The sequence below is a fragment of the Parasteatoda tepidariorum genome, chromosome 9 (assembly GCF_043381705.1).
Source record: "Parasteatoda tepidariorum isolate YZ-2023 chromosome 9, CAS_Ptep_4.0, whole genome shotgun sequence".
NCBI lineage: Eukaryota > Metazoa > Arthropoda > Arachnida > Araneae > Theridiidae > Parasteatoda > Parasteatoda tepidariorum.
The window spans coordinates 55,597,987-55,622,860 of NC_092212.1; the positions used below are offsets into that span (position 1 = coordinate 55,597,987).

The following is a 24,874-nucleotide window of genomic DNA, read 5'->3' on the forward strand; positions in this document are numbered from 1 at the left end:
TTGATTTGGAAGTTATCCTTCGATTCGAGATTGTGCAAAAAGGAATATCGTCCCTATGTTTAGAATAGAGTATTTCTTAATTTTTAGTGCATTGTACGATGTCAAAAATATTTGCTAGAACCGAAACTTTTAACACTCTTTAGTCCATACTAAAAAGTAAAAAAATATTTTTAATATTAATGTTTTAGTTTTTAATTTCATTAATTTAAATTGTAAGTCATATAAATTTTAAGTTTAAATATTAGCTTCTAAAATTGAAGCAAAAGACTATATAAAAATTTAAAAAGAATTTAATTTTTAAATTTTTACTTCGTAATAAACATTTGACCTATTTCATTCAAGTTTTAGGCTTTTACATTGTTTTAGATAATAAAAAAAATTTATTTCATCACAATTAAAAACTTTAATCGATTATTATTAAATTAAATAATACAAAATACTTTTTAAAAAGTTTTTGATTTGTGAAGTAAATTTGCATGATACTTATTACCTATTTCTTATATTATAACATAGGTAATTTATACATTCTAATCCTTATTCTTTTTATCATGTATTATAAATCTTACAATTATTATTATCATTGCAATTTTAAAAGTTATTAAGTAATTTCACGTATTATTTAAGCTTACTAGATATTTTCAATAAGTGTTTATCGCTGCAGGAATAACATTTCGAAATTGAGAATTGCTCGAAATATTTTGATTTGTACAGTTGATAAATATTGAAATTATTTTTACAAATAAAGGTTATTAAAATATAACACTTAAACTGAATTACTCATATGTTTCTATAGAATTACTGATACAAAAAAGAAAAAGTCCCATTTTAATAATTGCCTTATTATGATTTAAATTAAAAGAAAAAAATTCTGTTGTAAAAATTTAAAAAAAAAAGAAGTACAAAATAAATAGAAAAACTAATGAGATTATTATAAGGAAAAAATACTTCGCATAAAGGAAAATTATCATTAAAACTAAAAAATGTCTTTATAAATCAAATTAAATTAGATATCCCTCTGACATATTTCATTTCTTGTTAACATACTAACTTACAGGGAGATCCACTCAAATATAAATTTGATTAATTTAAACACTCGTAAGTCTGTTTTTCGTCGGTCACTAGTTCACTGAGATGCGTTTGAAGAAAATGAAAGAAAATAAATATTACCGAGTTAATCATTTTATTTCGGTCTTTCACGTGTTTGGGTCAGAAGGCCAGCATAAACCTTAAGGCTGTCCTTACAACTGTGTATATGATGTTTCTAAACAGATATAATTGGCTAATATAAATGATGAAATGCATGGATGCTCCTGTGAATATTCACAAATTACTTCCCTATTCAGCAATCATAGTCAGGTAATACATGATAATGAAATATATTTCTATTTTTATAATTGTAATGTATTATAATAAAATAAGCAAACGCTTGAAATGAAATACCACATGAGTTTATAAGAATTGTTGTGCTAATATTTTAAAAAGAAATTCCAACAGTAATAATTTTATTCCAACAGTAAATTACTAATTTTCTTACAGTTATTTAATAATTATAAATCATCTTAATTGTTTATCATGTTTTTATAGGTAATTATATTTACTTATACATTTATATATGTCGTGCTTTTTTAATATCTGATAATCATACCTTTTCCGTTCATATATTTTCCGTTTTATAATTTTAATGTTTCATAATAAAATAAGCAAACGCTTGGTATGAAATGCCAAAATGAGTTTATAAGAATTCTTGTGTATTTAGAAAATTATTAATCTTCTAACAGCAAATCTTTTCTAAAAGCCAATTACTAATTTTCTTATAGTTATTTAATAATTATAAATTATCTTAATTGTTTATTAAGTTTATGTTGATCATTCTATTTAATTTTATATTTAAATATATAGTGTTTTTCGTTTGAAATTTTATTTGTTTTTATATCTATGCATTTAGTTCCATTGTGTAAGTGTTTTACAGCATCCTTCTTTGAAAATGAAAAGGCGAAAAATCACTAAAGCCTCTCACTGTTATCCCTAGGACGAGGGAACTATAAACCGTCATTTTACTTCACTTGGGTTAATTTGTGACATATTACTATGAAAATCAAATAAAGTATGCACCTACTGTTTATTAAAAATACCAGCAATCTGAATAAAAATATCTGCGTAAAATATGATTTCACGAAAAAAAAAATCGAAAAAGAATTAAAGTTTTATTAAAAGATTAAAGTTGTTGATTAAAACCCTCCCTTCGTTCGATATCCGGGGCCATTAGCCTTCCACCTTATAAGCCACAACTGCAATTTCAATAAGGTGTTTAACTGAGCCATGCTTCCAAATAATTTGAATTATCAAATTTAAGATAGTTTAATTAACACGATAATATAGTTCAACGATGTATCTTATTAAATTTGCACGATCCTGCACTGAAACAAAGTATTCAAAACTACCAGATTATGGTAACAATTACCGTGCTTCTGGCTCTATGGGAACATCAAAAAGCCTATTAATTTTTCCCCAAAGCACTAACTCATTAATTATTATAACTCATTACTCATTAATTTCGGTAATTATTTGGTAGTTATGTGAAAAAATTTCGTAAATGTGATAATATATTTTACCATTTATTCGGTTTAAATTTATTTTTTGATTTAATATTTTTTACTAAATGTGTGGTAATAAGAACTATAATTTCGAAAACCAGAATTTTCGGTAAACCACATGAAAGAAAAAAATACGAAACCAAAAGTTTAAATATCGTATATTTTAATTTTATTAACCGAAATTATAGTTTTTTTTCCTTCAGAAATGCCATTACTATACAGTACGATAAATTTCAATATTTTTTTTTCATTTATGTTTAATCATGTAATTGATATTTTCTTTTTTTTGTACAATCACAGTTACACATATAAGTTCTTTTAAGACCTACGTCCTAAGCAATGCAAAAACAGGGGGAAGAGAAAAAATAGATGTACACGAAAAAAACATTGAAATACATTTAAATAAAATGTATTCCATGTTTGCAGATTAAAAACCTACAACCTCCTTCATTGTCAAGACACTATTATCCTCCTTAAAACTACACCGCCCTTCGTCAAATGCTTCAATTGTAAAAGTTCAAACAATTTTTTTCTTCAAATTTTAAATAAATCAATTCACAAAAGAAGAAAGAGAACCTCTTGAGCGTATAATGTTTTTTCCCCCTTAAATAAAAAGGATTTTTTTTTCCAAACTTTTCCAACCCTTTCTTTTCCTGGCAACTGCAAAGCGAACTGCACGAGCACTACTAACCCACCTTTTAAAAAAAAGGGTTAACACCAGCTTGTCAGGCCCAAATCGCAGGTGATAGTAGTACTAATTTAAATAAAAAGTTCTCACGGTATAAAAGGATGACGCAAAGAAAAAATCTCTTAACCCAATAAACGATAGTCTTTTTTACACCTCCCCCCTAGTTGTATGTCAGGTGCAGAAAGGGGTGCATATGCTTTCATTTTTTTTTCATGATTTTTTTTCTATTTTTAAAATCCCACAGCTTTAGTTGACCTTGAAATCATATTTAAAACCACTCAAAGAAGTACGTTTTGACTCGTTTTAGATGAGCAAAACAAGATTAGATTTCTCACCAATTTTTTTAAGTCATACCAAGAGTTCAATGTCCTTTTTTTATAATATTTTAGACCAAAAAATTTCAGAAAACCTCACAAATGGATTTATATATGGGAAAATTCGTGAAAAACTTATGAAAAGATTTCAAATACTGAATTTTTTACTCAATTTGTAAGTAACGTAGAAATATAAACTTCAATGACAGTGAAAAATCAGCATTTACTACTTTTTTTTAAAATCTATAAACCAAATTAACTAATTTTTCTGAACAATTCAGCTGCTTAGAATGAAAAAAAAAAATTCATTAAAAAAATTTGCTAATGGTTAAATATCTTAAATATCATAAAATGCATTTCAATTTCTGTTAAAAGCTTCTTAAATAAAAAATTGAATTTTTAATTCATAACTTTAACTCAAAAAAAAAAAAATTCAATGATGATTAAATTAAATTTAGTTTTTGCAAAAATTCCAGTTAATTTTTTTATTATACAACTGTAACTATTTCAGAGCGATCATAGAAACATTTTTAATATACAATGCTTTTTTGGACTTTTTAATTTTTTTTAAGGAAATGTATATTTAAGAGAAAAAACGCGCATCTAATTAAATCAAGTATACTCTTTTAATTACTTAATTTTATTAATGACACTAATAAATATCGCAATCTTAATAAATTTCTACAACGATTAGTCAGTTGCATAACAAGATTAAAAGTGATTATGGGGAAAACAATCAATTGGAAAAAGATTACAAAATAAGTGAAACTTCCTTTAGAAAAAAAGATAAATTGTAAATAGTATCTTGGTGTTTTGAAACTCCTAAATGTACAACAAGAATAATAATCTAGAGTCGTAAAGTATTCCTTTCTTTTTTTTCTTATAATGAAAATTATTTTTATTAATTCTAATATTTAATGATAGTTTTATTTCCTTACGTTTTCCATGAACGACAGAAGGTGCAGAAGTACTTAAAAAATAAATGTTAATTTAATTCTTTTTCAAACGTTTAATGTTAAATCCTCTTATAATTAAGGAATGCATTTCTCCAACAATAAAACTATTTTTATTTAAATATAAATTAAAGTTCAGTGTAATTAAAAAAGTGAAGACTTGAAATCAAGGTACCTTTTTAAAACTCAATCGACATTTAGAAAAAAAAAACTAATGCAAAAGCATTTAAATTAGGAATAACGGTATCTTTTTTTGTTGAGGTTCTTTTCTAATTTTATTTATTTTCTTTTTGTTTTTAACTGTATATCTGGTCAAAATAATCTAGACTTTTTCATAAATGTATTTTTCTTTTTACTTTTTTTGCTACTCCAATATTTTAAATAACTGTGCGATAGGTAATAATTAGGGAGAAAGAATTAACACTGAAAGCAACAATATTTTTGATAAAAACATAGACAAGTTGTTATATTAATGCTTTTTAACTTTCGCAAATGTTACACAGAAAAGAAATACGATAAATTTTTTCAAAAATCTTTTTTCTCAGTTATAAAATCTGAATTTTTTGTATCCCAACTATAAGAAGTCTATAAGAAAACTAATTTAAAACAGTTATCACCAAAAATTGTGTGCGTTTTTAAGTTGTTATCGCATTATTTTTCTGCTTTTTTTTCACAATGTAACAAGAAAAAAATATAATTGATTTTTCCTTCTAAAAACTCATTATACTCCTTCTCTCCTTATTTATTTATTTTTTTTTTAATTTTAACATTTTTGAAATTTTAGCGAGGAACAGTTTGGCAAGAAGATTAACACTGAAAATAATGATAATTTCTTTTAATATTTTAAAAATATATATTTTGTTATCTTATTGTCTTTTTTTTCCTTCAACAAAAGAAAAGTTGTTATTTTAATGGGTTTTTCTTTCAGCAATATTTTCGCTATTACCAGATGATTTTTTTCAGCAAAAGACACGTTGATATCCTTATGATTATTTTCCTTAACAATAGGTTCGTTATTTGCAATTATAATATTTTTCTTACAACAAAAGGCATCTGGTTATCTTAATGTTTATTTATTTTTAAAACAATATTTTCGTTATCATCTTAATTTTTTTTCAAAAAAAGTTTTTTTGGTATCGTAATGATTTTTTACAGCAGCACACCTCATCTCAATGTTTTGTTTTTCTAACAATATTTCCGTTATTATCTTAATGTTTTTTATTTTTTATTTTCTCAACAAAATTCTTCGTAACCATAATGATTTTTTCCAACAATAGATTTGCTTTTTGTAATAATTTTTTTTTTCAATTAAAGATACCTTATTATCATAATGTCATTTTTTTTCAAACAATATTTTCGTTGTTGTCTTAATGTTTTTTTTTCAACAAAAGACACTTTGTTATCTTAACGACTTTTTTTTCTAACAATATTTTTGTTGTTATCTTAATGTTTCATTTTTTTCATTAAAACATTGTATCTTTTTTCATTTCAACAAAAGATACGCTGGTATCTTAATGCTCTTTTTTTAATCAAAAGATACCTTATCATCTTTAGTTTTTTTTAAACTCTTTAATACGCAAGACGAAAAAAATATTACGTGTTACATATTTATACAAGATTGAAATAAGGCAGCCTCAACATTCTATTTAATTGTCTGGAATGTTCCATAGAGTCCATCTTGATATTTAAAATCATCCATTTAATTGAATTCGAGTACAACTTTCCAAAAAATTGTTGACCTTGAGTATTCTAAGAGGAGTTTTAACCTTAAAAAGAGACGCACGCAAATAAGGTGAAGTTGAAGGTTGATTGCCTGATATAAACTCTGTCAGAGTTTGCGATGAAGAAGAAGAAGAAAAAAAAAAGAAAGAAAAAGTCAGTTTGAATGATCGCCTCGTTTTAATTTGTGACACTTATATTCCCGATCAAGTGATATAATGTAGGAAATGTTGCGCAATTTTAAATACCCCTGAAACGCCATTTAATCAAATACTGTGACTTTCAAAATAACAGGATGAAATTTCTCGTTGAGTCGTTGAATCAATAAATAGTTGACATGAGTTATGAACTATGCTCTTTTTTAAAATGCTAAATTTAGTCATCCGAAATTAGGAGATAAATACTGGAAATAAATTAAAATTTTACTAAATATAGCTAGGTAATACCAGGTTGTTGTTTCTTTTTCTTCAGTTCAATGCTCATTATATAAAAGTGGTAAGAGGTCTCACTGTATAAACTAATAACGCAATTTCTAGTACTTTCTCAGACAACAACGTTGAACCGACATTACAGTTAACGTCGAACCTTAAAATTGGTACACTATACTGTTTAAATATACTGCAATCTTACTAAGACTTAAAATTGTATTATGAGATTACGTTTAAGAAGTGCAATAATGGTTTAATTATTAAAGGTGCAGAAAATTTGTGTAGCATTCATCATCATTATTAGCCCAACAGCCCGGGGTGAGCCTTGGTATTCTCGATTCTTTTTCATCATGACCTGTTGTTCTCAGCTATGATTCTTCTGTTTTTACACTTCAGTACGAAGAAGCTCTACAGAATCGAACTATATGATTTTGAGTTTTCCCCCAGATCGATTTTCAGAAGGGCTTAGTCATAAAATATGCCTTGGTATCACATTACTCTCTCTGAAATTTCTATCAGTGTACAAATTATGAGTGAGGAAATTTAACCTTAGCAAAGCCTTCATAACTGACATGTTAAGCATCATATTCTTTTCAACATTATTAGCAAACGCTCAGCTTTTTATTTATTTAATGACCTTTTTATTTACTGTATTCTATTTATCTTAAAAAGACAACGATTTTGGTGAAAATATCAGTTTTCATTACAATCCGTTGTAGCCCAATAATATTTCATCATTCATTGAGTAGATAATTGCTTACTTAGTTGCATTTTTTTTTATCAACATATGTTCAGAGTAAATTTTCTTTCCGGTTTTTATCAATCAAAACTATCCCGTAAAAAAAAGTTGACCTCGTAAAAATAGAGAGGAGGTTAAAGGAGCATTATAAATGTGTATCATACCGGAGCAGCTGTCCGAATAACAAAAAATTTAAATTTTAAAATATTCAAATATTAACGCGGAAGTAAAGAGTAAGTTAAATTCTCCGCATATATTCTCTTATGTAGAAAAAAAAAAAAAACGAATATTGCTGGGGTCAACGTTCTGCACCCCCATATCCCGCACACCCATAACTATGCATTAGTTTTACAGCTCACTGGTGGGTAAAAGAGACTCACTTTCTACAAAACGGAAGTTTTAAAAGCAGATTTTTTTTTCTCCCTGCCGCCTTTCAACGTACCTTCCTTTCAGTTGCGATGAAGTTTTGTTTATTTATCCGAAGTCTAGCAACGGGAAAAGGGAAGTGTATCTCTGTTTCTCTCTCCCTAAGAGGAAGAGAGGATAGTAGCCTTCCCCTTCATTTAGTTTACATTTGTCAGAGATTTTAAATTAAAACAAAAAAAAATGATCCAGCAGCACTTAAAATTGTTTTAGTTGCTTTTTGTTCTTTTATTTAGTAAGCCCGGCATATTATTAAGTAATGCTACTGAACTGATAAGCTGATGTTTATTTAAGATTATGTACAAGCTCTAAAAACATATTTTCTGATTATAATTTGTTATAAAATTTTACACATATTGTAAAATATTGGTATAGAATAATTAGTTGTTCTGGGCGAAATTTATTTTTCTTACTTTACGAAGATTTGAAAATAGTGTTGTTGAATAATTTGGTATGATAAAAGATACATAATATAATATTTTTCATAGCGTGATGAATATAGTTGAAAAATAATTTGCTTTTTTGCAAGAAATTTGGATCCATATTTTACACAACTTGAGAAATGTTGTTCTAGAATAATTTGCTAGTACAGAAAATCTGGTATTCATCATATTCTGACATATTTTACGTAACTTGAAAAATAATGTTGTAAATAAAATAATTTGCTACTCTAAGAATTGAAGAATTCATCTTCTACTTAGCCTGAATAATATTTCTGTAAAATAACTATATACTCTGGGAAAAAAAATACTGTTATTCAAAAAATACTGTTATTCGAAATAATACTATAGAATAATTTGCTACTCTAACAAATTTGTGTTAATTGTGCATATTCACATCATACAAAATGCTGTTGTTCAGAAATTTTCGATCCTCAAAGGGATATGCCAGTATTACATTTTACACAACTAGTAAAATATTACTTTTCAATTTGAGATAAACATCTAAAAATTGTCTCCCAATTTTTATACAACTTGCAGAATTTACTACCTGAATAATCTTGAATGCCATATTTTAATCTAACAGTAAATTTTTTAAATTAAAAATTAGAAAATGATTCCAATAAAATATCACTTCATTGAATCGCTTTGCTTAAATTATTGAATACAAATCTTTATTCCATATTTTTTTTATTTGACCTTAAGCAAAATTATTTTTTCCGTTATGTCCATGTATAGTTATGAGGGGAGGAAAAAAAATGTTTTTCACACATTCCCACAGATTGTATCTGTTTTTGTACGAACACGGAACTGAAACTCGGAACATGATTCATAATCCTTTTATAAGATCAAATATCATTTCTTTGTAAAAGAAAATAAAATAAAGTTATCGATCACAAGAATTACCTTCAAAATAAGGGAAAGGCCCGTTACAAAACAACCCCTATCAGGCGCCACAGCACCCTTCATCCCGTAGCCCTTCTCCCACAAAACACTCCCATGCAGAGTCCAAAGGACTTGTTTACCACTAGAATGGAACTTACATTAGTAATAACACAAAGGGTCAATGTCCTCCAAAAAGCTAACTTCCTCCAATTATCCGATTTTAACGCAAAACACACACTCCCAGTACAGATTCACAAATATTTACGAACAGCCCTCACTCTCTTAGGTGATAGAAAATTATAATACTAAACTGTCAGAAACGTTTACCAAGATTTCGTTCGAAATGTTATGCTTTCAATTTTATGTCTGAAGCAGTCTGGAAAAGTTGAGGATTTCTAGGGAATAAAATGTTGTTATTGGCTATAAACTAATCATAGTTTTGTTCTTTCGAGAATTGTGACATTAGAAATCGTATTTCCTATAGAACTTTTCCGATGAAGAAGGTAAAAAGATGCTGTTTTCAGTAAAATAAATAAATAAATAATAAAAAAAGCAGATTTTTTTTATTCTTTTGATTGATGATAGCAATTAAAATTGATTGTGGATATGTAAGGATATAGTTTATCATCCTTAAAAAAAAAAAATGGTTGATTTGCTTCAATTTATTGATGGCGAAATAGTACATATTTTATATTAATCAATTAATTGTGCATATTTTCGAAATTTTTTTGTATAAATTCTAATTTTAACATTCTTTTAATGATTTTGAAACCGCATGACATTATTCTAAATTAAGATATTAAGTCAAAGTCATCGAAATAAGTAGTTTAAAACTAGCTTTTAAAAGATAGTAATTTATATTACATCTATACGTTAAATAAATGTTAAAATACAGAAAACAATTTATTTTTCATACTAAAATAACAATGTGCTTTTATTTATTTTATAAAATTTTTTGAGGTATGAATAAATGCATTAAATAAGATACAAAAAATCCACTGTTTTTTTTTTCATAAAATGATTCCAAGTTCTTCGAAAAATTTTATTTTATTAGCTTTTTATTTTCATTATTATTATTATTCGCTTTGAATTTAATACTATTCAATAATTACTTCGAAACTAGCCCTGATATTTTTATTTATTTTATATTTACGTTGTAAAAAAAATAAGAATAACAAAGAAAATTTTAATGTTCAAGTGTTTTATAATGGTTTTCTCATGTGCAAAGGCTTTAAAGTATTTTAGATAAGTTTTTAAATCAGGAATTCTTTCGTTTACTACTTAACTAAAAACAGGAAACCGATATTATTGTTAAAAATTATGAATACCTTTGTTAATTTAAACTTGTTTTTTGGGTTTCAGGAACCTTGACATTTATCTAAAATAAACAATTAGATCTTTCTTTATAATTAATACAAATAAAAATTCTTTTTTAATTATCCACCACAATAAAACGTAAAAATCTCGAAGACTTGTTTCTACCAATCGTTTTATTAAAATAATAAAAATAAAACTACGCAGTTTTACAATAAAATCTTTCGTAGAAAAACATAAACACGAAAGAGCAATTTTAATTTACGGTTCTTCCCACCAAAGTCAAGTTCAAAATTTTCTTAATACCTCACGCAACTTCGTTTCATTATGTAGATGATTACAAGAGCTTTTATCTTTTCTCCCTTTTTTTTTTTATTCCGTTATTTGCTTGAGAATACTGTTAGCACAGTGAGAAAGGATTTTATGTGTCAGTGCTGCGCTTGCGCTCACAGCAGGGTCATTGACCGACCGAGTCACGTGATTACTTCTCTGATGTACTTCTACTGCCTTCTATCACTCAGTCAATCGGCCACAAAGAAAGAAGGGAAAGAAAAAAAAAGTAAAGTTCAAAAAAGAAAAAAAAAGAAAGGAAGAAAGAAAAGTTTTGTTTCTCCTTTTTCTTTTCACACCTTTGCCTGTATCTCGAGGAGACAAGGAGTTAAGAGAGACACTTAAAAATGAAACGAGCTGTGTTCTTATATTTCGCCAGAGATAACTTTTTCTAACATTTAGTTATCTTTGGCACGTTTTCTTACACATCGGTTATGTAATAAGCATTGCGAACGAACTTATATTTGATCCGCTAATAGCGTTGAGTGGCCAATTATGTTGAGAACTAAATCGGTGAATCGAAACAGCAAATTAATTTACTCATTTTGATTTATTCATTCATTAATGATTGCAATCTTTTGATTTCCATCAGTTGATTCGAATCAATTAATAGAAAACTTCTAAAACAGATTCCTTCGTAACTATCTTTGAAACGTTTTCTCACACATCGGTTGTGTAATATAGAATATTTTATCTGTTAATAATGTTGAATGCATAATTAGGTTGGGAACTTAATCGGTGATTCGAATCAGCGAAGTAATCAGTTGATTTTTAATCTGGTATGAATCAATGATTTCAATCAATTGATTTGATTCAAATTCACTGATGTGAATTTATTATTATTGCTAATATTTGTAAGAACTGTAGATTCTATTAATAATTCTAACTTGTTGATAAGTAATAGTTGATTCAAGTTCGTTAATGTGTTATATTTCGTTTAAGTCCATTAATTAGAAACAGTTGTTTCACATCTATTTAATCGGATTTGTTGAATTTGAACCCTCGAAAGGAACTGTTTCGGATCACCAACAAATAAGAATCCCCGTTAACATGTTTTGTTTATTTAATGACATTTTAGGCATAAATTTCAATTAAATAAGAACTAGACTTGATTTTCGCGTAATTTATTAATAATAGTAATTTGATCGTATTACAATAGCAACTTTCATTTACTAATTTTTTGCTGCTGATAACAGTGTTTTAAAATGTGTTACATTTACAGTGTTTTCTTTCACAGTTTTAATATTAACAGGTATTTTAAACTTCGTGAAATCTCTTAGAATGAACTAATAAATTTTTCAAAATTAAAATTAAATTCTTTCCAAGAACCCGGAGCTTTGTTTTTAAAATATAATTTTTGATGTCCCCAACAAGTTTTAGAATACTAAAACAATTGTCTTTTTATTTTTTTTATTTATTTGGGTACGCTTCATCGCGTCAATAACCACATTTTAAAAACCCAGTAAAGTATGGTAAACGAATCTTGATTTCCTTCACTAATCAAGGACATAGACCTCGTAATGTAAAAACCCTGTCATACCTCACACAATAAAATGTTCTAAAGTTTATGGCTTCAATAACAAATACATTTGATAAGTTTAAGTGCGTTCACTTTATTTAAAAAAAAATTTTACAGTTTCAAAAAATATGCTTTTCTTTTTATTTATTAGTACAGTAATTATACTTTAGTTAACATCACCACCCATAGTCGTGGGAATTGCGTGGGTTCATGTTGTCTCTCGTTTGTCCTCTGGTGAACCCACAAAGGGTCGGGCATGATAAAAAAAAATAGATTGAGTAGGGGAAAAAAAATCTCGTATCCCTTTAAAGGAAGAAAAAAAAGTTTTCTGTCAGCCAATGGGGGAGTTTGTAAAATGTGAAAGAGCCGATGGATACATTATTGATCGATGCGACCGTTAGATATTACTTTCACCAAAAATTTCCTATCTTTCACACTCTGGAGAGAATCCATCAAGCCTTTTCCGATTTTTATGCTAAAGCGTAACACGTCTGACCTAAAATGTTGACAAAAACAGCGGTCAGCAATAACTGAAAAAATATGCTTATAACGTTGTTGTCAAAACTAAAAAAAGCTTCGATATTTTAGTATCTCAAACGCAGCGAGTAATTTTTGTTTCTTGTTTTCAAATTTAAAAAAAAAAATTCAATATTATTTTTGAATTATTGTCATAAAATAAATTCGGTTCTTAAATTATTTGTTAATATTACATTTTAGTGTTACATTGTTAAAACAGGTAAAAATTGCATAAATTTTACAAACAAGAAAATCATTCGTGAAAAAAAAATTATAAAAAGTAATCAGTAATGGTTACTTCAGATAATGGAAGATTAAAAGAGAAGAGCTGTTTAAGTCCTGTTTATAACGTTGTTGTTTAACTGTTAGAGAAGAACTGTTTACGTCCTGTTTATAACGTTGTTGTTTAACTGTTCATAACGTTGCTGTCAAAACTAAAAAAAGGTTCGATATTTTAGTATCTCAAACGCAACGAGTAATTTTTGTTTCTTGTTTTCAAATTTAGAAAAAAAAAATTTTAAATATTATTTTTGAATTATTTTTATAAAATAAATTCGGTTCTTAAACTATTTGTTAGTATTACATTTTAGTGTTACATTGTTAAAACAGGTTTAAATCACATAAATTTTACAGACAAGAAAATCATTCGTGAAAAAAAAAACTTATAAAAAATAATCAGTGATGGTTACTTCAGATAATGGAAGATTAAAAGGGAAGAACTGTTTACGTTCATTTTTCTCAAACATGAAGATTAGACTGCATTCTGTTGCCATTTGAGGGTTACTAAATTTTTTAAATCAATGACGTGGAAAATCGCTCAGGAGTTATAACACAGTAAAGATGGGTCGAACTCTGAAAAAACGGTTCCTTCCTGCCTTAAAATTAGTTTTTTTTCTTCTCAGAATCTCCTTTCATGGTCATAAACCGTTTTTCTCCCTAGGTCTTCAATTATGATAACACTTTTAAAAACACCTATTTATGAAATCTACAATAATTTGTAGTTATATAGAAAATTATCAAAGTTATAATATAAAATTATAATTTATTTTTAAAGTAAAAGCTTTGTTTTGAAACAAAGCCATAAATCTGGTACGCAAAACCAAAATATACGTAATTTAAACTATTCATTTGGTAATTTTTCTGTTCTTATGGACCGGAAATTAAAACTTTTCATAATTATAGTTCTTATTACTATAATAATATTAAAAAAATATAAAATTGAAAAGTAAATTTAACCGAATAAATGGTTTTCATTCTATGCTCTAAGATATCATGATAAAATTACCAAATTTTATCATATATTGTAAAATTATATTTAATTGTTAATTTTACCAAAATCATTACCAAAGCGCATTGGTAAAAATTACCGAAAATTTTGGTGATCCAACAGAGCCTGATTTTACCATATTTTGGTAGTTTTGAAAATATTTTCCTTCTTAGTGTAACAAAAGCACTAATCTCGTCGTTCAGTTACGTTTGTTATTTTCTAATGGGAGAATGTACAAAAATGTTCTAGAAAAAAAAATTATAAACTAATCTTTTAAATTCAGAATATCTTACAGGCTGTTATTGAGAAAAAATAATAGATTAACAAAATTTTACCGAATATGTTATACTATCATTGAAGCAATACTACATTGAGGAGAAGAAAAAAAAAATTTTTTTTTAGAAAATATGATTCTTATAAACACATAATTTTAGAAAAGATATTTATAAATTTTCATTTTTAAACTTTCTTTTAAAAAACTCTTTTGAGCAAAAATTGTTATCCGTTCTCTTGGCGCATATAACTTGTTTGGAGTGTAGTTGCCCCTAGGGCGAGTAGGGGCAACGACCTTAAATTTCCAACAAAATGTTTTTAATTGTAGTTTTGTAGTACACATTGCAGCCTACCATATTTAAATTGGAAGCATTTTAATATAAGTTTAAATTATCGCTTAATGAAGAAATACAACACTCATTAATTATGCATTTAAATTAATTGATATTGATCAACATTAACTACCAGGGCAATAACCCGATAAAACCACCTTCGCCACCATGCAAAAAAAGAGTATAAAAAAACCACCACCGATCAAAAAATCTGATATTTTTTTCATCAAATTTGTATTTAACTTTCAAGTTTTTGAGATGAAAAAAAAATTCTAAACTTTTAAGGGGTGACAGAAAACGGCTCCGAAGCATTGAATTCAATGTGCAAGCTTTATTCTTTCGAGCCTCCCCCGCTTGAACTGATCGATCGAATATCCCCTGCACCCCATAAGTTTAAAAAAAAAAAGTTTATAAAACTATTTTTTCTTTGTTACTAGAAGCAACCCCACCATGGATACTTTTTTTAATGCAGCTGATGCTGCCATAAAAAAAATAAAACGAATAATAGAGCCTGATAAATTTTTATTCTGGGGTGGGGCGATTTTTTTTACCAATACATTTTATTCGATTTTTTTCCTTAACTTTTTCTCTTTTCCCAATGCAATGTGCAAAAGGTGTAAATTTTCAATTTGCAAGTGCAGAGAATGAATTTGAAAGAAAGGTTTGGAACAAAAATTTAGTGACTGAATTAGTAGAAAATTGTATTTCATCTATTGAAGGTTATTGAAAATATATATATATTTGCACTTAATTATTACTTCCAATCATGTTAAAACTGCACTTATTTTTTTTTTTAAATATATAAGCGAAACCCCATTTAAAATATTAACTAAAATCTCTCATTATTTTTCTTAAATTATTTATCTCAATCATTTATTTATCTCAAATCATTATTTTTACACAACATACATAAACTTCTAAGAGATATTTTTGCCGCAATTTAACAAATGAAAGAAGAGCCATATAATTGCAGTACACACTTAATAAATGAGTTATATTTTTAATTCATCTTCGAGGTTTTGATATACAATAATATTTTAATACCATTTTTTCTTCATTGTGTATTCAATCATTCAATCAATTTAATTCATTGATTGTGTATTCATTTGTGTATTGCAGCGGTTTCCTAATGGTGCTCCAACGAAAAGTTATAAGGGTCCAAGTAGTGCTCCAACGTTTTTCTTGAAACTCTTAATTATATTTAAATTCAATCAACAATCCATTGTTTGTTCAACATTTCGGTTGCCGCTATTATATCATTCTTTTAATTCTTTAATTAATTCTTTTCTTTATTTTTTTATTATTATTTTAAGAAATAAAATTTTTCTAGTAACAATTTATACAATAACCTATAGAAAAGACATGCAATCACAAAAAATTGCATTTTAATCGTTTTCATCTTATGTATACGCATCGAAAACTACATTAGATAAAAATCAACATTCACTATTATCACATTTACTATTAATATAATGAGATCAACATTTACTATTAATATAATGAGAGAAGAAAAAACTGACTGATCTTTCAGTATTAAATACTCTGAAAATTATCAAGATATTGAAAGCTTTAACGGCTTCATAGTTTTATTAGAATACATATTTATAACTAATAAAACGGTGAAAGGCGTAAAAAATATGGGATGATTCATGTACATTTCATTTATAAGTAAAGTAGATTTGTTATGTAACTTGCTTTCAATCTCAGCTATTCATGATTCCAAACTAAACACGTGGATTTAATAACCATAGCACACCTGCTAAAATGGAGTGAATAGTATATAAATATTAAGGGTTGGTGACCTAAACATGCATTAAGTGAAGTAATTCTGAAATAGTGTATGACATTTTCATATTATTATCTTTATAATTCAATGCTCATCAATTCTGATAATTACATATAAGTCACAAAAAGTTAAACACAAAGTTAAATAGCTAAGATTAATGAAACATTAAAATATAAACTATACTGATGGCTTAAAAATAAAATGTCAGTTAGATATGAAGTTGAAATATAATCAATAATAAATGAAAATTGATACAAATATATTATTTTAGTATAAAAAACAAAAGTGAAAACAAAAAATTAAGAAACAAAGTAGTTACTTAGCGAAACAATGGAAAATATATTAGTAAATCTAAAGTAATGACTTGAATACATAAGCAAGCATTTATTGAAGCAAAAATAATGAAGAGCACTTATTGTTTATTTTAAAGATTTCTTAAAAAATACGTATTAATTTTTTTTTTTTTTTAAAGAAACTTGACCATTTTTAGAGAAATAACGCCTCATTATCCGAAACTTAAATGAATAGTCTAAATAAATGAATAGTTTTTTTAAAATCTTATTTTCAAGTTCACATACAGTTCTTTGTTTTGATTAAAATATTGCCCAAATAAGGATTTACAGAAAGATTTAACAGTTCTAAATATGAATGCAAATGGAAACATATAATTTAAAAGGCAGCTTCATAATTTCATTAGATGAGTTTGACTTTAAAAAAGTCGTTAATTAAGTAAAATTAATGTGCTAAAATATTTCAGAAACCATATTTTTTATAAATGAAATACTTTTAAAACGCAATTTAAATCAAGACAAATGTTTTTTAATTTTAAAAATAACAAGAAGTGAATTTGAAAACAAACTACTTGCTTCGATCTTATATCAAACTTGATTATATTCCGCGTTAATACTGAAAACTAAATTAAAATCATCAAATGATTTATCTGACAAATATATATGAAATAATTAGAACAATTATAACTTAGCAAAATCAAGTATATTCACTTAAAACAAAACTGCATAAAATAAATAATTAATTACATATATTTTGCTTTGTGTGCGTTTTTGACATGAATTAAAAATATCAGTTAAATAATAATGTTTCATTATTCAGTCATAAACGCAAGCTATCGACTTCATAGGAAGTAAGTGCACACCTTTAAACTAACACGATCTGCGTGTGAGGAAAGTGATTTACTCTGCCATATATCAATTATAGCAGTGAAAACTATTTTACAGAGTCAGTATTAGTGACTCTGTAACCTACTGAATAGTGCATCGATTCATTTAAGATCATTTTTTTCTGCTTTTAATAAAGGAAAAGAATATAACTCCCCAAATATATATAATCACATAAATGTAGCACATTACCATTTCACATTAACGTATGCGCACTGACATTAAACTTGAAAATAATTTTTGCGTAAAAATAATTACAATCAGTTTGCTATTATTGAAAAAAAAAAAGAATAAAATGTAACAACAAAACTAAAAGGTAAAAAAATGTTTTTCTATGCTTGTTAATGCATAAATATTTTAATGTTCCGACCAATTACATTTAGATTTTTGATCTTGCTTTTAGAATTCTAAAGTAACTACTGTTTACCCAGAAAATTTTTAATTTTAAAGAACTATGTGAAAAGAAAGGAAGGGTTTTACTCTAGCTTATTTCAGTTATATAACAATAAAAAAAATGCTTTATAGGCTTTAACATTTGCAATGACGCATTTGACTTGTTTACAGGGAAATAAAAAGTGAGTAAATATAGGAAATTGATTTTATTTTGATTTTACTACCTCCATATTTTATGATAGAAGTCAATAACTTCTGAGAAACTTATGAAAATATTTACACATACGTCAATGAAAACATTAAAATACTTACAGTTTAAAGAAAAATAAAATTACAAAAGTACCCGTTCTAAAAAATATCACAACAAATAGTATTTATTAAGCAAAAATAAAATAACTTATTTACAATTTTATGTCAGTTTTTTCATGTTTTTTGAAGATGGTGATTTTTGAAAGGTAATTTTTAATTGGATTTATTTTTGCATGTTTTAATATACTGTAACTGTTTATCCCTTTGCTGCAAATGAGATACCAGTGCATTTAATATTTTTTTTCTTACTTTCCAATTACAAGCAAAAATATATTTTAGAATTTTTTTAAATTATAAATGACAGTCTGATATTTATTCAAAAAATCTGTTAGATTAGAATTATATTTGTACTAAGATATAAATCCAAAAGGAAAAAAATAGTTTGAAAAAATCTTTTTCATTCATATTCAAAAACTTTATAATTGATTTCGTAAATTAAAGAAATTTCAATGATGTATATATGTTTCTCTTAGTACTGTATATAATTGCAAATTTAAAACCTTATTGTTTGGAAGTGCGCAGTGTTTGAAAAATTATACTGTTAACACAGAAAAAGATGTATAACAAGTTGTATTTCATAACCATAAATTATTAAAAAACTAAAAATAATATTCACTTATTTTAACCTAAATTAATACAAAATAATGAAAATAAGTATGAAAAATATGTATAATACAAATTCTGCGCCAAAGGGTTAATGAAGTAAAAACTTTCATACTGATTCAGCAGATTTACTTTAAATATTGTAATATCTAGTGATAAGATTTTGCTGATTGCTTTAAAAATAGATCATTCTAAGTTCGTTTTTGACAGAAATCATAATATATTATCCATATATTCATTTCCCTTTTACTTAGAGGAAAAATAGAAATAGGTGTATAGGATAAATGTCACAACAGTTGCGAATGCACCCTATGATAGAATTGTGAGTTTGCCAGTTACGGTCAACGACCCTATCGCATAAAATGACTGAAGATTGGCACGCAACGTTCAATATTTGGCGTTTTATCTCAATTTAGGTTCTGTGTATTAAGAGAAAACATGAGGAATCTGTAGTATTTTATTTATTCCTGAAAACTATAAAGGAATATTAATCAAAAAAAAAAAATTTCCCTCATTTTAATAATATTTATCAATATGCATAGAGTTTATTTAATGCTTATAATAATAAATAAAGTAATCAAATAAAGCATCTAAGGGGGAAAAAGATATTAAATAGCTACTTTAACCCTTTGACGCGTATTGGACACCGATGTCCTTCTTGTATTTTCTTTTCTAACTCTCTTAATTACAAGCAAAAAAAAATTGTTTTTTTAACTAAAAATAATAGTTACTAAAAAATTCTGTTAGGTTATCGAATGAATTATATTTGAACTAAAATATAAAATCTAAAAAAAGTTGTTAGAGAATTTTTTTCATTCATAATGAAAAATTTATTAATAATTGATTTTATAAAGTAATTAAATTTCAATGATGAATAACTATTTCTATTAGACCTGAATAACTGTAAATTTTAAAAAAAATGCATTGTTTGGAGGTGAACCATGTTAGAAAAATTTTACCTTTAACGCAAAAGAAAGGCACCAGTGTTTTATGCTGTATTCCATAACTATAAATCATTAAATTGCTAAATATAATATTGATCACTTATATTGCCTATATTAATACAAAATGAGGAAATTATAAATGAATAATGAAAATTATAATATGAAAAGTTAACAAAAATTCTGTCTTAAAAGGAATAACCGACTACGCTAGTTTCGAGTGACAAAAATTAGCGGCGAGAAAATTTATAGAGATTCAAAGTACTAGAAAGAGTACATTTTTACATAACTTAAAGTTTTTCGACTAAAGAAATAAATAACGCTTATTATACAAAATAAAAACAAATCTCTGTAGGTAGATTTCGCGGCATTTTCATGATCGTCAAATATAATTAATATTTCAAATGATCGCCAACTTTATAATATTTGGCGATTATGAGAGTAAAGAAAACCATTTGTGCGACAACCCTGCAAAATGCAGTTCAAAAGAAAAGAGCAGGGAAGGGTGTAGAGAATATATGTGTCAGTAGAAACAAAATTCCAAGCTTCCAGTTTTTTGGGAAACTTGTTAGACTCGCCAGAAAAAAAAGGAAAGAATTTTTAAGAGATAAAAGAATGATATATCAAATAGGATATTGCATAATGAGAAATAAAACAGATGTAACTGTTCTTTATTTTCATTTATATGCAATTCATTTATCCTGCTCATTTAAATAAACGAGGAAAAGAAGCATTGGAAAAATATTTAAATTAAAATACATAATTGATATTGTTTTTAAATAAATTATGAATGCATGTTATAAAAATTTTTTTGTAAACGATTTTACAGAATTCTGAAAATTTACTAGTTTTAAGATAATTTTACATATTATGAAATTATAGATATAATTTTACATAATATAAAATTATAAATTTAATTTTACACATTACAAAATTACAAATAGACAGACTATATAACGAAAATATTATACATTTTGCGTTTGGTTGGTCTTAAGAAAATTTTTAAAAAGCAAAATATAAATTAGAAAATAAAATGCTTCATCTTTAGGAAAATTAATGAAAGGCGAAATATCTAGCTATTAAAAATAATTTTCGAATGAAAACAAATCCAATTGTAATAATATAGCTTATATGATAATACCATTAGAGTTTAAATAATTTATAATGTAATATCATTTATTTTTAAACTTCAAACAAAAATTTATCTGATTAATAAGTATTGGTATGAAAGTATAAGATCTCATATTAAGTTAAATTAAAAATCATTCAAAATACCATTTGTTTCAAATGTCAACTTTCAATTAACTTAATATTATTGAAAATTTGTAGGTTTCCATGAAATTTTGCACAGGAATTTTCCATGTTGTTCCAGGAATTTCAAAAAAAAAGTTTAATTAAGTGTTGAATTAATTGTTATATTCTAATAGAGTGTATAAGTTCCTCAATCGCTTATCTCGTATAAAAGTGAATAAAATTAAACTAAAAAAAATTAAAAATTATATAAACGTATGAGAACAAGGAAAGTGAAACTTGTTCAAATCAAGCGACTTAGTTGATTTAAATTATACGAATTCATTTTATTCCAGGGATTACTATTTGATTCATTAACCCACGAATCGCTTCAGAGATTTGAAGGAAACAGTTTGAATCATGAATCAAAGGAACTGGTTCTACTCATTATACTCAGGTAATTAGAATGAATTAAGCCGTTAATCGAAATACTGATTTGAATATATTTAAATCAAATAATCAAATAACTTATATCAATGATTCAGTGCTCAACTAAACAAGCCAAATCAAACACTGAATAGAAACACAAACCAAATTTATGTCATATAGTAATTATAAACATTTCAATCAGAACTCGAAAAATTGATGAGATTTACTAATATCAAGTAATTTGAAAAATTTACTTAGAGTTTTAAATTTAGAGAAATAGTTAAATCTTAAATCGAAACACTAATTCGAATAACTGTTACGAATTTTAGTCAGTGTTTAATTTGAATCAGTGTTTAATAGAAGATTAGAATACGGGGAATTACGGATTAAAATAAATTTAAATCAAATAATTTAAATAATTGATTTAGTACCCGAATAAACAAGACAAATTGAAACCTGAATAAAAGCACAGGTTCCAATAAATTGTTAAAATAATGTTAACTAGTTAATTAAAATCAATTGAACCAAAGATCGTTTCTTTGAGTAGATTTACTAATATCAAGTAAGTTGAAAAATTGATTTAAGTTTTATTAAAGAAGTAGATTCAATTCTAAATCGAATCACTGATTCCAATAGTTGATATTAGTTTGAATATTCTATTCACTGTTAAATTAAACTAGGTAAATTAAAATTCAGAATTAAAACAATGATTCAAATAAACCATTAAATCTATGTCACTAAGTTAGTTAAAACTATTTGAACCAAATATCAAAACATTCATAAGAATAACTGAAACCAAGTAATTTGAATCATCAATTCAATATCCTGGTCGACTAGTTAATTAAATAAAAACACTAATTCAAATAAATCCACCAATTTGAATTATTATTTCTTCACTGAGAAAAAAAGCACGGTAAAAACTGGCATAATATGGTAACATTTATCGTGTTTCTGGCCCTAATGGGAGCACCAAAAGCACGGTAATTTTTATTGACGAGCTTCGGTAATAATTTTAGTAAAATTAAGAATAAAATACGGTTTTAGAATTTGTAAGAAAATTTGGTAAATTTAATTTTTCCTTCTTTTTATTATGATGCCTTAGAGCATGGCATAAAAACCATTTATTCAATTAAATTTTCATTTCAGTTTCGTATTTTTACTAAAGTGTAGTTATAATAACTATAATTTTGAAAGTTAGAATTTCCGTTAAGCCGTTAGCATGTGAATGGTTTAAATACCGTATTGTAACTGAAAATAGGTATTATTACGAAAATTATTTTTACCAGAAATGTCTTTACCGTGCAGGACAGTAATTTTATCAAAAAAAAATTTTTTTCCTCCGTGTATGTCCAAATCAATGAACCCTGTATCGCAACACAGATTTGAATAACCTTTAGACCACCTTATTAACCAAGCGTTTTAAACATTATAAAATTTAAGATACCAAACTTTGTAAGTTCAATATAGAGAAATCATTATTTATACATCCTTGGATTTAAAAAAAAATGAATCGCGATCATAATACAATTTAAAAATAAGAATCAAGATGTTGAGCGTAAGTTAATCGAGTGCCTTAATTTAGATTCTGCAGCTGGTCTGAAACAAAGACTGAAAGGAGAAAAAAGAAGAAAATGTTAGAGGAAAGACGTCATCCGAGCCTTATTCAAATCAACAGAAATAACCTTCTTTATTACACTGAGTCAAGGTCGCTGTTGATAGGAGAAAACATAATGTCGGAATTCGTTCAATAAAAGAGCCACTCAACTTTTTCTTTCCCCTTCTCTTTCTTATTACCCCATGTTTTATGTTTGCCTTACAGTACGGTACGGTGTTCATAAAAGGCAAAGGAGAAAACTTTTATAACGAAAAAAAATTGCTTTCTTCACTCTTGAGATGGAAAGGGAAACAAAATTATTGTCTATTTTTCTTTCGGTTGGAGTCGTCACGTCAGTTTAAGAAATAGTTTTTACAGTTATCTCATTCGAATAAACTATTTTATTTATTTATTTCAGTTTTTAAATATTTTTTTACAGGTGATGGAATGCCATTCAAACGGGTTTAAGAATTTGAGGCTGTAATAATACAGGGTCAAAGATTTGGCGTCTATTTAATTTAACAGAATAAAAATTATTTTAACTTCATTTATTAAATGTTTTTTCCATTTCATTCATTGCATGCTGTTATATATTTCATACTATTTTATTTCGTATACTAGGTATTATTCTATTTTGTATTTAGAATATGAATGCAATTTTTTTTTTCTATAGATAAAGAAAGTTTGACTTAGTCCGATACTATGAAAAGTAATATTTTTTTCTTTTTTTTAATTTGCATTGCATTTAATTGCATACAATAAGATTAATCTTTTACTATATGAGTACATGTATAATAAATAGCTTTATAGAACTCAATGTGCAATTAATTACATTTATTTTTAATTTAAAAATTCTTCTGTGTAAATAAATAAATTTTAAAAAAACGCAAGATGATGTGGAGAAAAAAAACCAATACATGATCAATTGCTGGAGGATGGGGAGGATGCCCCCGGAAAGTAGATATTTTTTTATGAACGGCTTTTAGTATGAACGGCTTTTAGCGCCATCTATAAAGAGGTTGAGAAAACAAGTTATCGCCTATTCTCCGAATAAGAAATGAGACCTAAAGAAATAAAAATGTAACTTTTTAATTAATTTGAATAGATAATATTTATAACCAATTTATTTTTTATTGTTTACCAATTATCACTTATTTACTTAACTCAAAAAATTAACAGCACTAAATAACATTTCTGCTAAAAAAATACAACTTACAATTTGCTTTTCTCGCACATTGATTTACCTATTTATAAAGAATCTATAATACTAAATCCAAAATATATATAAAGTCAAATTTAATCAAATAAAATTTAAGCAATAGCAACATTTGATTGATGTTATTATTGCTTAAAATTAGTGATAATAATAATAAATGAATATTGTGATTGTTATGAACAATAAGTGAATAATGCTAATCCTATTGTATTTTGTCTTTCCGATTATTTTACGAAATAAAATAAAAATCTATGAAAACATAAAACGTATAGAAAAATAATCAGTAACTATTTGTTTTAGAAAGTCAAAAACACGCATATAAAAAGCAGCTAATTATAAAACACATTATAATTTGTAGTTATATTGGTAACTCAATCGGGGATTATGAAAAATAAATCAAAAGGAAAAATGAGTATAAAAATATGTCGAAAATGGTAAATGAGTGAAGAAAAAAAACTGAATGC

General features: G+C 26.2%; 1 protein-coding gene and 1 long non-coding RNA gene across 5 annotated transcripts in view; one reads left to right on the plus strand and one right to left on the minus strand.

Annotated features, from left to right (window-relative positions):
* The window catches only part of LOC107444682 (uncharacterized), a 165,495-nt gene that overhangs the window by 51,563 nt on the left and 89,058 nt on the right, over positions 1 to 24,874 (minus strand). The window lies entirely within an intron of this gene.
* LOC139426475 (uncharacterized) lies at positions 1,022 to 23,741 on the plus strand. The gene is made up of 3 exons (XR_011637754.1): positions 1,022 to 1,356; positions 21,528 to 21,628; positions 23,634 to 23,741. It is a non-coding gene; the product is annotated as an uncharacterized lncRNA (long non-coding RNA).